This window comes from Aethina tumida, chromosome 1 (genome assembly GCF_024364675.1).
Source record: "Aethina tumida isolate Nest 87 chromosome 1, icAetTumi1.1, whole genome shotgun sequence".
NCBI classification, from domain to species: domain Eukaryota; kingdom Metazoa; phylum Arthropoda; class Insecta; order Coleoptera; family Nitidulidae; genus Aethina; species Aethina tumida.
In genome coordinates, this window is record NC_065435.1 from 9,860,945 (window position 1) to 9,873,842 (window position 12,898).

The window sequence follows — 12,898 nt, forward strand, 5'->3', positions numbered from 1 at the left end:
AATTTTTTTAGGACTCTTACCGTTTAGAAGATATCGGAGGTCAAAGTTAGAATTTTACAAAAATTTATTTTTTAATTTTAAATTTTATAACTCGTAGATAAATAAATATTATAAAATGCCCGATATATATTTTTATAGGAAATTAAACGCTCTACAAAAAAGGTCTCTTGTGGTTAATCGATTACTCTAACCATTTAGAAAATATTCACACTCGAATACCAATCCTTGCTGATTTTAATAGTTTTAATAAATATTTTAATTTATCCATTTAAATTAATGAATTTTGAGGTATTCATTATCTATTTCAAAAAAAAGAATTTTTCTTATTTAATTAAATATATCAATACAAAAGAAAAAAAAGTAAATATATTAAAATTCAGATGTTAATTAGTTAGTTATAGCTATACTTATAATGTAGAAATATAAAAGGAAACATAGAAATGATAAAAACATAGATGGCGCTAGTATGAATAGAACTACCAACATTTGAAACTAAATTCTCAAATTCCCTTAACAAAAACTATACAATTATAAATTTTGTGGAAGAAATATATGAATTACATTTTAAATAAGCCTGTTGAAAATTATTAAATCACGATACTAAATTGTGATAAGAGCAAAATTAGAAAAAGAAAATATTGTTAAAAAATTGATTAGAAAGAAATATATTCCAAATAAAAATAAACTGTTTATGAATATTTTAAAAATTCGTGACTTAAATGGGTAAATTTAAAATATTTATTAAAAAACTATTAAAATTAGTATGCATTGGGAATCGAATACGAATATCTTCTAAATGGATAGAGTAATCGTTTAATCACAAAAGAACTTTTTTGTAGAGCATTTAATTTCCTATAAAAATATATAACGGGCACTTTATAACATTTTCTTGTCTACGAGTTATAAAATTTAGAAATAAAAAAATAGGTTTTGGTTAAATTCTAACTTTGACCTTCGATATCTTTTAAACGATAAGAGTCATGAAAAATTGAAAGATACCTTTTTTGTAGAGCATTCAATTTCCTATAAAAAATGTTAATAAAAATTTCTTGTACGATCAAGTAATGGCGAGATATGAATTTTACCATATGGAAGTAAAGAAAAAATGGAAAACTGAGATGAGGAGGACCTTCCTATTAAAATTAAGAGCTCATTTTCGAAGAACCATTTTTTAAATATGTCTAGGAACTAATTTTTCAGTGTCGGAATTTTTAAAAATAATAATCGTTTATTTTGCCCACCCTAATATACATAATGGTAAAGCTTTTTGTTTGAGTGGAGTTTATTTTATTAATTGAACGTTAATCGAGATACAAATTAATAATTATTAGTGAGTAATTTCATTGGGAAACCTCAGCACTGCGTGAGAATTTGTATGGCAACCAGGCAACATTTTGTTTGATCGGATGAAGCCAATTCGAAGCCACAAAAATGATGTCGATTTCCCCGTTAGCACACAGTATTTTTAATTAACCGATTTAATCGCATCAATTTTTGGCCGAAATCCCGATTTGTTATTCCAATACACGGTGACTATTTAATCCATCTTGAATTGAACCCTTACATAACAGCAGCCAGATGAATTTAAAAAATAAAAAATAAAAAAGGTAAGAGCATTAAAGCACACGAATGAGGTTGATTAGAAGTTAAAAATAATTTTCCTTGTGTGTCTGTGTGTAACTAGGTGTGTGTGTGTGTGTGTGTGCTTCCAGGATGGTTTCATAGAAAGTTAGAATCAAAGTACGTACGTACGTACACTCATTCAAAGCCTCTCGGCCTCGGGCACTCGCAAACAAGCAAATAAAAAAAGCTGCTTCACAGGAAAATATATCCTTTTTAGATCACCCCTTTGAACTATAATTTAATAATTCCTGGTGGTCTTTGTAAGTTTACGCGATTGTGTTCCTTTTGTTTCCCGCGTCGCACTTTTCCGGTCTTGCAACATATCGAGATTTCCGCCCAGTTTCTTTCCCACACAAATAACAGTTCAGCTACGGGAAATGTTTTTCCAATAAATTATTTACTGGAAAATAAAGCAGAAAGGGTCAAACGGTCCGCCTTTATCATTGTGTTATCCTTTCTTGTTAAAAATTAAATGGGAATGTGTGATTTTGAAGGCAAGGGCAGGAAACGACGAAATGGTTGTTTTAAAACATCAAAGTTACAAAATAAAAGTGTGTGCACGAACTGAGGTTTAAGTAAATTGTTCCTTTGGAGATCAATCAACTTTGTTTTGAAATAACTACTTTGTCATGCTTTTAATTTATTTTAAATTTGAAATTTAATTTTTAAACGTGCCATGAAATAATAAAATTTTTCATAAAATGAGCGTCCTTGAACTTCTGAAACCATTATTGAGATTGCAATCTTTAACAATTTAAAAAAGGAATGAATCTTTTGTTGAAATCACAGTTCCTCTAGTCTTCAGAGATATCGAGATTTCCTTTATTTCTTTTTGCCATGAATGACACTTCAGTTTCAGGAAATGATTTCAGGAATTATTTTGTGGAAATACAACAGAAGGATCAAGCTATCTGTCTTCATTATAGTATTAACTTGCTAAAAATTAATTGAAATATGTGATTTTGTCAACAATAGTAAGAAGTAACAAAATAATCATTCTAAAACATTAAACTTACAAATATCTGTTATACTGAAAATATATACAGGAATTATATTTTAAGTAAATTGTTTTTGCAGAGGTCAATCAATTTTATCTTACTGTAACTACTTTGTCACACTTCATTCTCATTCATTTAACCATTAACTATTAACTTACTCATAAAATGTCTAAATTCCTTAAACCATTATTAAGATTGAAATCTTTAACAATTTAAAAAAGGAATGCACCTCCTTTCCTCTCTACTTTCAAGATATATAGATTTCCTTTATTTATGAATGCCATTTCAGCTTCTGAAACTGATTTTCTAACAAATTATTTTCTGCGAAACAAAACAAAAGCTTTAAACGATTTGTCTTCATTACAGCATTAAATTTTTTTGTTAAAGATTGAAGGAAAAATGTGAATTTTTAAATAATGATACGAAGTAACAAAAGGGTTATTTTAGAAGAATCTGTTATACTGAAAATATATGCAGAAACTAAGGTATAAATAAATTGTTCTTGCAGAGAACTTTGACTTGAAGTGTCTACTTTGTCACACTTTTCATTCTCATTCATTCAACCATTTTATTTTAAATTTTAAATCTTAAAATTATTTTATTTTTTTTATTTTAAATTTTAAATCTTAAAATTAATTGATGGTTTCAGGAGTTCAAGGACACTCATGTTATAAGAAAGTTAATAATTATTTATTAACTTAAATAATTATTTATTAACTTTCTCATAATATGAGTGTCCTTGAAGTCCTGAAACCATCTGTAAGATTACAATCTTTAACAATTTCTTTTCTTTCTTAAAGTTACATTTCCTCTATTCTTGTAAGATATCGAAAATAAAACAGAAGCTTCAAACGGTCTGTCTTTATCACAGTATTAACATTTCTTGTTGTAAATTGGAGAAAATGTGTAATTTTTTAATTATTGATTGGTTATGTTTAAAATATCAAAATTAGAAGAATCTGTAATACTGAGAATATATATATATATATATATATATATATATATATATATATATATATATATGCAGGAACCAAGCTGTAAATAAATTATTCTTACAGAAATCCATCAAGTTTGTCTTGAAATATCTACTTTGTCACTCTTTTCATTCTTATTCATTCAACCCTTTTATTTTAAATTTTAAATTTTAAAATTAATGTGCTATATAACTATTAAGTTTCTCATAAAATGAGTGTCCTTGAACTCCTGAAACCATTACTAAGCTTACAATTGTTAACAATTTAAAAATGAATATATCTTTTGTTTCTTAAAGTTAAATTTCCTCTCTTCTTGTAATATATCGAGGTTTCCTTTATTTCTTTTTGTTATACGAATGACATTTCAGCTTCAGGAACTAACAAATTAATTTGTGAAAAATAGAACAGAAGCTTCAATTGATAGTATTAAATTATCTTATTAAAAAATGAAAAAAATGTGTGATTATTCAAGTAATGATACGAGGTAACAAAACTGAGGTTTATTCTAAATATCAGAATTAGAAGAATCTGTAATTCTGAGAATATATGCTGAAACCAAGTTATGAATAAATTGTTCTTGCAGAGATCAATCAACTTTGTCTTGAAGTAACCACTTTGTCACATTTTTCATTCTTATTCATTCAAGCATTTTATTTTAAAATTAAAATTTTAAAATTAATGTGCTATATAATGATTAAACTTCTCATGAGAGTCCTGAACTCCTGAAACCATTATTAAGATTACAATCTTTAACAATTTAAAAAAGGAATGTATTTTTTGTTTCTTAAAGTTACAATTCCTCTCTTCTTTCAACATATCGAGATTTCCTGTATTTCTTTTTGTGACACGAATGACATTTCAGCTTCAGGAACTGATTTTTTATCACATTGTTTGTTTGTGTAAAATAAATAAAACAGAAGCTTCAGACGATCGTTTCCATCACAGTATTAAATTTTCTTGTTAATAATCGGAGGAAATGTGTGATTTTACAAGAAATTCTGGAAAGTACCAAATAGTTATTTTAAAAAATCAAAGTTAGAAGAATCTGCAATACTGAAAATATATGAAGGAACCAATATATAAATATTTTGTCCTTGAAGAGATCAATCAACTTTGTCTTGAAGTATGTACTTTGTCACAATTTTCATTTATTCATTCAAGCATTTTATTTTATATTTGAAATTTGAAATAATTATTAATTTTCATAAATGATAAAATGAGTGTCCTTGAACTTCTGAAATCATTATTAAGATTGCAACCTTTGGCATTTTAAAAAAGGAATGTATATATTTTGTTAAATTATTAAAATTATACACGTCTGATATCGAGATTTCCTCCATTTCATTTTGCCACGAATGACACTTCAGCTTCAGGAAATGATTTGCCAAAAAGTAATTTTCTGGAAAATAAAGTCAAATGATCTGTCTTCATCACAGCATTAACCTGTCACGTTAGAAATTGAAGGAAATGTGTCACTTTGGCAGAAGTAATAAAGTAGTTATTTTAAAACATCAAAGGTAAAATAAATGTATGCAGGAACTAAGGTTTAACTTTATTTTGAAACAACCATTTTTATAATAATATAATATTACATATTAAATTTCAAAATTAGAAATTGACGTGCGATAAAATTATTAAATGTCTCATAAAACAAGTGTCCTTGTACTTCTGAAACAATTCTCAAGATTACAGTTTTCAACAATTTAAAAAAAGAAATCCGTCTTTTGTTTCTTAAAATCACACCACCTCTAGTCTAGCAAGATATCGAGATTTCCTTTATTTCTCTTCGCCACAAATAACACTTCTCGTCCAGGAAATGTTTTTCCAACAAATTATTTAGCACAAAATAAAACGAAAGGGTCGAATGAAAATCTAAAGCATCGTTCCTTTGTAAGAGGTTTATAACCTGCGCCAAACAAAAAGACTTTTTAAACGTGATCAGGGACGTTTATTCGAATAAAGCAGCTCAATTTTATACAACATTCGACATTATACTTTTGTTGTTTTAATCTTCCACTCAGTACAACAACAGCAACAATGAACAATTTTTTCTGCGTTTTCGTGTTTTCGTACGTCTGAAATGTGGATGAGCAATTTGAATAATTTCGGCTTATCAAACACGCCAGTTGAATTTTTTGCACATCAATTTTAATTAACCACGAGCAAAGATTGTAACAATAAAATTGAAAACTCGGTTTGCATGATGAGCGTTCCGAATTAATGAATTAGTATCCATAAAAAATCATTAACGAAATGTTCATACCTTAATTTTTCAGGTCGCATTACAGTTTTTTTTTTATCCATCATTCGATTAGCTGAAATTATAGTTTGTGAGACGTCACTAAATATAATATTAAGACAAATAAAACATGGCACGTTTACATTTGGATATAATATCGATTCAGGTGTTAAAACGAACTTCACCTAATTAAGAACTCTCCGGCCGTACAAATATGAAATATTAAGCGACTTAAATCGACCTACATACTTTCAAATATTTAAGCATCACGTGTTGAGGCAAGAGACCTTGGCAATGCGCTCACAAAAATTGGTTTAGAAATGTACAGGAATCGATATGGGATTGTTATTCCACGAGCCTATTATCAGTTCACTTTCTTTTTTTTTTTTTTTTGACGGGTCACTTTAATAAATGCGTTAATACGTTATTGGGTTCGGAATAAATCGACTTGGGAAGTTATGACATTCTCTTGAATGTTTACTGATACATAATCAAGTATAAGAAAGGGAGTAATATGGAAGGGAAGATATGAAGGATCGATAAATATTCGTTTAATATTACATTCTTTGAATTCGAAGGATTTCGTAATTTTAAGACTTCATTTAAAGATAAATAGTAATATATTCAACCCATAAAAGGAAAGTCTTAAAGGATTGTTTCTTTTATTTATGTATCTGTGCATTTTTTTAAATTTGATAGTTTTTTAACTATTTAAACAAAATCTGTACAACTTAGTATCTCAAAACTAAACCAAAATATAATATTTCATAAACATTATAGTATTGGAACATTTTTTCAGCAATATATAGCAGGAATAAGAAAAGGAGAAATATGAAAGACTTCAAGGATCAATAAATCTTTTATTTCGAAGGCTTTTGTAATTTTAACTTTACTTGATGATAAAAATAATGGATAACTATAAAATATTTTAATTCCTTGTGTGGACAGCAATGTACTCAAGCCATACAAGGAATATCTTTAAGAATTGCTTCTTCTGACTAAGTGTACGTGAAATTCCTAAAATTTGATAGTTCTTTGACCATTTAAACATAATCTGTACAACTCAGTATCTTAAAACTAAACCAAAACATAATATTTCCAAAACATTATAGTATTGGAACATTTGTTCAGCAATATATTGCAGGAATAAGAAAAGGAGAAATATGAAAGACTTCAAGGATCAATAAATCTTTTATTTCGAGGGCTTTTGTAATTTTAACTTTACTTGATGATAAAAATAATGGATAACTATAAAATATTTTAATTTCTTGTGTGGACAGCAATGTACTCAAGCCATACAAGGAATATCTTTAAGAATTGCTTCTTCTGACTAAGTGTACGTGAAATTCCTAAAATTTGATAGTTCTTTGACCATTTAAACATAATCTGTACAACTCAGTATCTTAAAACTAAACCAAAACATAATATTTCCAAAACATTATAGTATTGGAACATTTGTTCAGCAATATATTGCAGGAATAAGAAAAGGAGAAATATGAAAGACTTCAAGGATCAATAAATCTTTTATTTCGAGGGTTTTTGTAATTTTAACTTTACTTGATAAAAATGATGGATAACTATGAAATATTTTAATGCTTTGTGTGGACAGCAATGTACTCAAACCATACAAGGAATATCTTTAAGGATTGCTTCTTCTGACTAAGTGCCTGTGAAATTCTTAAAATTTGATAGTTCTTTGACTATTTAAACAAAATCTATACAACTTAGTATCTCAAAATTAAACCAAAATATAATATTTCAAAAACATTATAGTATTGGAATATTTTTTCAGCAATATATAGCAGGAATAAGAAAGGAAGAAATATGAAAGAATTCAAGGATCAATAAATCTTTTATTTCGAGGGTTTTTGTAATTTTAATTTTACTTGATGATAAAAATGAGGGATAACTATGAAATATTTTAATGCCTTGTGTGGACAGCAAAATACTCAAGCCTTACAAGGAATGTCTTTAAGGATTGCTTCTTCTGACTAAGAGTCTGTGAAATTCCTAATATTTGATGGTTCTTTAACTATTTAAACAAAATCTGTACAACTCAGTATCTCAAAACTAAACCAAAATATAATATTTTAAAAACATTATAGTACTGAAAAATTTTTTCAGCAATATATTGCAGGAATAAGAAAGGAAGAAATATGAAAGAATTCAAGGATCAATAAATCTTTTATTTTGAGGGTAATTGTAATTTTAACTTTACTTGATGATAAAAATGGGGGATAACTATGAAATATTTTAATGCCTTGTGTGGACAGCCATACAAGGAATATCTTTAAGGATTGCTTCTCCTGACTGAGTGTCTGTGAAATTCCTAAAATCAAAACTAAACCAAAATATAATATTTCAAAAACATTACAGTATTGGAACATTTTTTCAGCAATATATTGCAGGAATAAGAATAGGAGAAATATGTAAGAATTCAAGGATCAATAAATCTTTTATTTCGAGCGTCTTTGTAATTTTAACTTTACTTGATGATAAAAATGATGGATAACTGTGAAATATTTTAATGCCTTGTATGGACAGCAATGTACTCAAACCATACAAAGAATATCTTTAAGGATTGCTTCTTTTGACTGAGTCTCTGTGAAATTCCTAAAATTTGATAGTTCTTTGATTATTTAAATAAAATCTTTACAACTCAGTATCTCAAAACTAAACCAAAATATAATATTTCAAAAACATTATAGTGTTGAAACATTTTTTTAGCGATATATTGCAGGAATAAGAAAAGGGGAAATATGAAAGGATTAAAGGATCAATAAATAAATCTTTTATGACTATAAAATATTTTAATGCCTTGTATGAATAGCACATATTCAAGCCACTAAAGGAATATCTTTAAGGTTTGCTTTTTTGTCTGAGTTTCTGTGAAATTCTTAAAATTTGATAATTCTGTAACTATTTAGATAAGATCTATACAACTTAATATCACAAAAAAGCTGTCCCAAGACAAAAGGAATAATAAATCTTCTGTTGATTTCGAGGGATTTGCAATTTTAGAACTTTATTTGGTGATAAAGATGTTGGATAACTGTAAAATATTTTAATGTCCTGTGTCGATAGCAATATATTCAAGCCATAAAAGGACAGTCTTAAAGGATTGCTTCTTTAACGTGAGTGCTTGGGAAATTCTCAAAATTGGTTCTGTAACTATTTAGATAAGATATATAAAACTAAGTATCACAAAGAAATATAATACTGTAATACTTCAGGTGAACGAAGGGGTCGAGAATCAATAAATCTTTGATACATTTAAATTTAAAAATGTTTCAGGTACATCAGTGTACCTTTTTGATGTGAAAAAATAAAAGAAAATCCACCTGACCTTTCACCTCATCACGGCGTTCACGGCGAATTAATTTAAGAAACAAATATCCAAAGATCTCTCATATTGTTTAAAGCCAGATGGATTTAATTAAAGTTAAAAAACAAAGGAGGCAAGAAAGCAAACTCGGAACAGGGACTATAAAATTTAAATAAATTATGTTACCTTTAAGAAAAACAACACGTAATTCAGCTGCACGAGGCAATTTCCAACTTTCCTGAATTCTATGGCCTTTGTATGTATTTTTTTGGAGGCAGAAACTTGGGAGCAGCGGGCAAAAAAGCCAACCGAGTAAACGAAGTATCAAAGATAATAATGAAAAATTAATTCGAACTAATTGTGCTGAAACTTCTCGACAATCCTTCACGCCGGAATCCGGATTTTATGGATTTGTTACGGGGGATCACCGATGACGGTTGTTAACAAACTCCATTATATATTTCAATCAAAACTTGCTGCATCACACTTGCCGAAATGTATATCGGATTAGTCGGTGAGTGTTATCCGGTGGAGTATAAACTTCACAGAAGCTGCAGACAATTTGTGAAGAGCTGACGAACTCCATTTGAAAATTCGCTAATAACGTGTTAACAATGACGGAACTGCCGCACACTTTATTATCCGTCCTTCATTTTATTACGCCTAATTCACATAAATTATAAAAATGACTTGGTTAGTTAATTTCCCGAAAGTAATCTCGCTGAGTGCATTCAATGAATAGGCGTGTTTGAGGAACAACAATTAGATAAATTCGCCGGGGCATTGTGCGTGGTGAAAAGTGAGATAATGATTTTAATTTGGGGGGGGTTTCACCCCCCCAAAAAAATAATTTATACGCCGCTATAAAATTTAACTAGTGTGTATCTGTCAGCGGCATCGATTTCGCATTCGAAAAATATCGTCCGTCAGGAATTCCCTCGACTACCTTCCGGATATTTCGGCGGGGTACGTAAAAAATAAAAAATTGCATGCGGAATTAAGTTTTTAAGATTCGGTGCGCGTCCGGCGAAAACTGTTGGACCTTTTTTTCGGATAACGTGGCAAAAACGGGTCAGTTATCGCCGTAAATTACCATTTATTTTTGCGACACGTTTCACTACCGGGGCTTACGAAGTTTGAATGATGCCCTAATGCATAATGCCCAGGAGTCGTTTCACTTTTGTTTTAGTGACAAATATGTTGCTGTTGAACAACGCCATGCATCAAATTAAAATTCATGACGAACATGTCAAAGAAACTGATTTTTATTGGTTATTTTAATTTAAATGGGGGGTGGAACTGAGACAGTTTATTCTAATACAGCTTTTTGGACAACGTGGCAAAAAGGCTCAAATGCCTCAACAATCTTTAGTTCACAAAAATTTAATTCTTCAAATCCATCAAATGAACATCAGTAATAAAAAAGTCGAGGAAACAAATTTTTCTTGATAATTTATACTTAAAGGGAGATTATTAATTGAAAAAAAAATATTTCAAAATTGTTTATTATTTTTTATTATGAAAGAATATTAAAAATTTCAAAATTGTACCTACATAAACATATTTTTTATTTAAAAACAATATTACTATATTAAAACAGGACAACATGGCAAAAAAGCTCAAATCCCTCAACATTCCTTAACTTTAGTTTACAAAATTTAATTTTTCTGTTCGAATTCAGAATTCAACGACTTATTTCTCCTCTACTTTAATTAAATATATTTTACTGTTTAACAACTTCCTTCATCAAATTAACTTCAACAATAAAAGGATCAAGGAAATAGATATTTCTTGATAATTTCTAGTTAAAGGGAGAAGATTAACTGAAACAATTTATTCTAAAATTGTTTATTATTTTTTGGTATGAGAGAATATTAAAAATTTAAAAAATTTACCTACATAAACATATTTTTTATTTAAAAAACAATATTTCTGTAGTAAAATAGTTGGAACTTTTTTGGACAACGTGGCAAAAAAGCTCAAATCCCTCAACATTCCTTAACTCTATCTCAGAAAATTTAATTCCACTGTTGTAATGCAAAAATCAACGACTTATTTCTCCTCTATTTTAATTAAATGTATTTTACTGCTGAACAACTTCCTGCATCAAATTAACATCAAGAATAAAAAAATCAAGGAAACAGATTTTTCTGGATAATTTCTGTTTAAAGGGGGAATATTATCTGAAATAATTTATTCTAAAATTGTTTATTATTTTTTGGTATGAGAGAATATTAAAAATTTCAAAAATTTACCTCCGTAAACATATTTTTATTTAAAAAACAATATTACTGTCATAAAACAGCTGGAACTTTTTTAGACAACGTGGAAAAAAGCTCAAATTCCTCAACATTCCTTAACTTTAGCTCACAACATTTAATTCATCTGTTCTAATGCAAAATTCAACGACTTATTTCTCTACTATTTTAATTAAATGTATTTTACTGCTGAACAACTTCCTGCATCAAATTAACATCAAGAATAAAAGGATCAAGGAAATAGATTTTTCTTGATAATTTCTGTTTAAAGAGAAAATATTAACTGAAACAATTTATTCTAAAATTGTTTATTATTTTTTGGTATGGGAGAATATTAAAAATTTTAAAAATTTACCTACATAACAATATTTTTTATTTAAAAAACAATATTACTGTAATAATTCCACAACGTGGAAAAAAGCTCAAATCCCTCAACATTCCTTAACTTTAATTCACAAAATTTAATTATTCTGTTCTAATGCAAAATTCAACGACTTATTTGTCCTCTATTTTAATTAAATATATTTTACTGTTGGACAACTTCCTGTATCAAATTAACATCAACAATAAAAGGATCAAATAAGCATACCTTTCTATTTAAAGGCAGAAGATAAACTGAAACAGATTATTCTAATTTTTTTACTAGTTTTTGGTACGAAAGAGTATTACAGATTTTTGCTCACATTTTTCGCGTCTGGTAAAACTGTCTGCCCCTTTATTGCAGTCAATGTTGGCTCTAAATTGCCAGTTATTCCTTCGGCGTTCCTCTACTTTGACTTGCAAAATTTAAATCATATGTTCAAATGTAAAATGCAACGTCTTGTTTCTTTTTTTAGTTTAGTTTTAGTTACAAATTTATTACCATTGAGCGTTTTTCATCTGATTAAAATTCATCAAGGAACCTATTTCTATTTAAAAGGATTTAATTAACGTAAAAAAATGTAATTTATTATCATTTGCCATTAAACCACTATACAAAGAAATTTAATTGCCATTTTTAACTACAGTTTTTGCCTCCAGTGAATAGTTACACCTTTATTCCGGACTAAATAGCAAAAAAGAGCCAGTTATCGCTCCAAATTACCATTTATTCCTGCGGCGTTCCTCTACTTATGTTACGAAGTTTAAATTATATGGTCGAATGCATAATACAGCGACTTGTTTTACTTTTATTTTAATTACAAATATATTCATGTTGAACAAGGTTTGACGTCGGATTAAAATTTACCACAAAGGAGTCAAAGAAACTGATTTTTCTGGATAATTTCCCTTTAAAAAGGGGAATTTAACTGGAGTAAATTATACTTGAATATTTTTAAAAATTGTTTTATAATTAGTTTTCAGTTCAGGCTTTGTGGAAAACTTCTAACTTTTAATCATTAACAACTATTTATATGCAACAAAATTAAAGCAATTAAAACGATTCTGAATTAAAAAGTACAGTGCAGAAAAAAGTACAGGATGTTCAAATAATTAAAGGT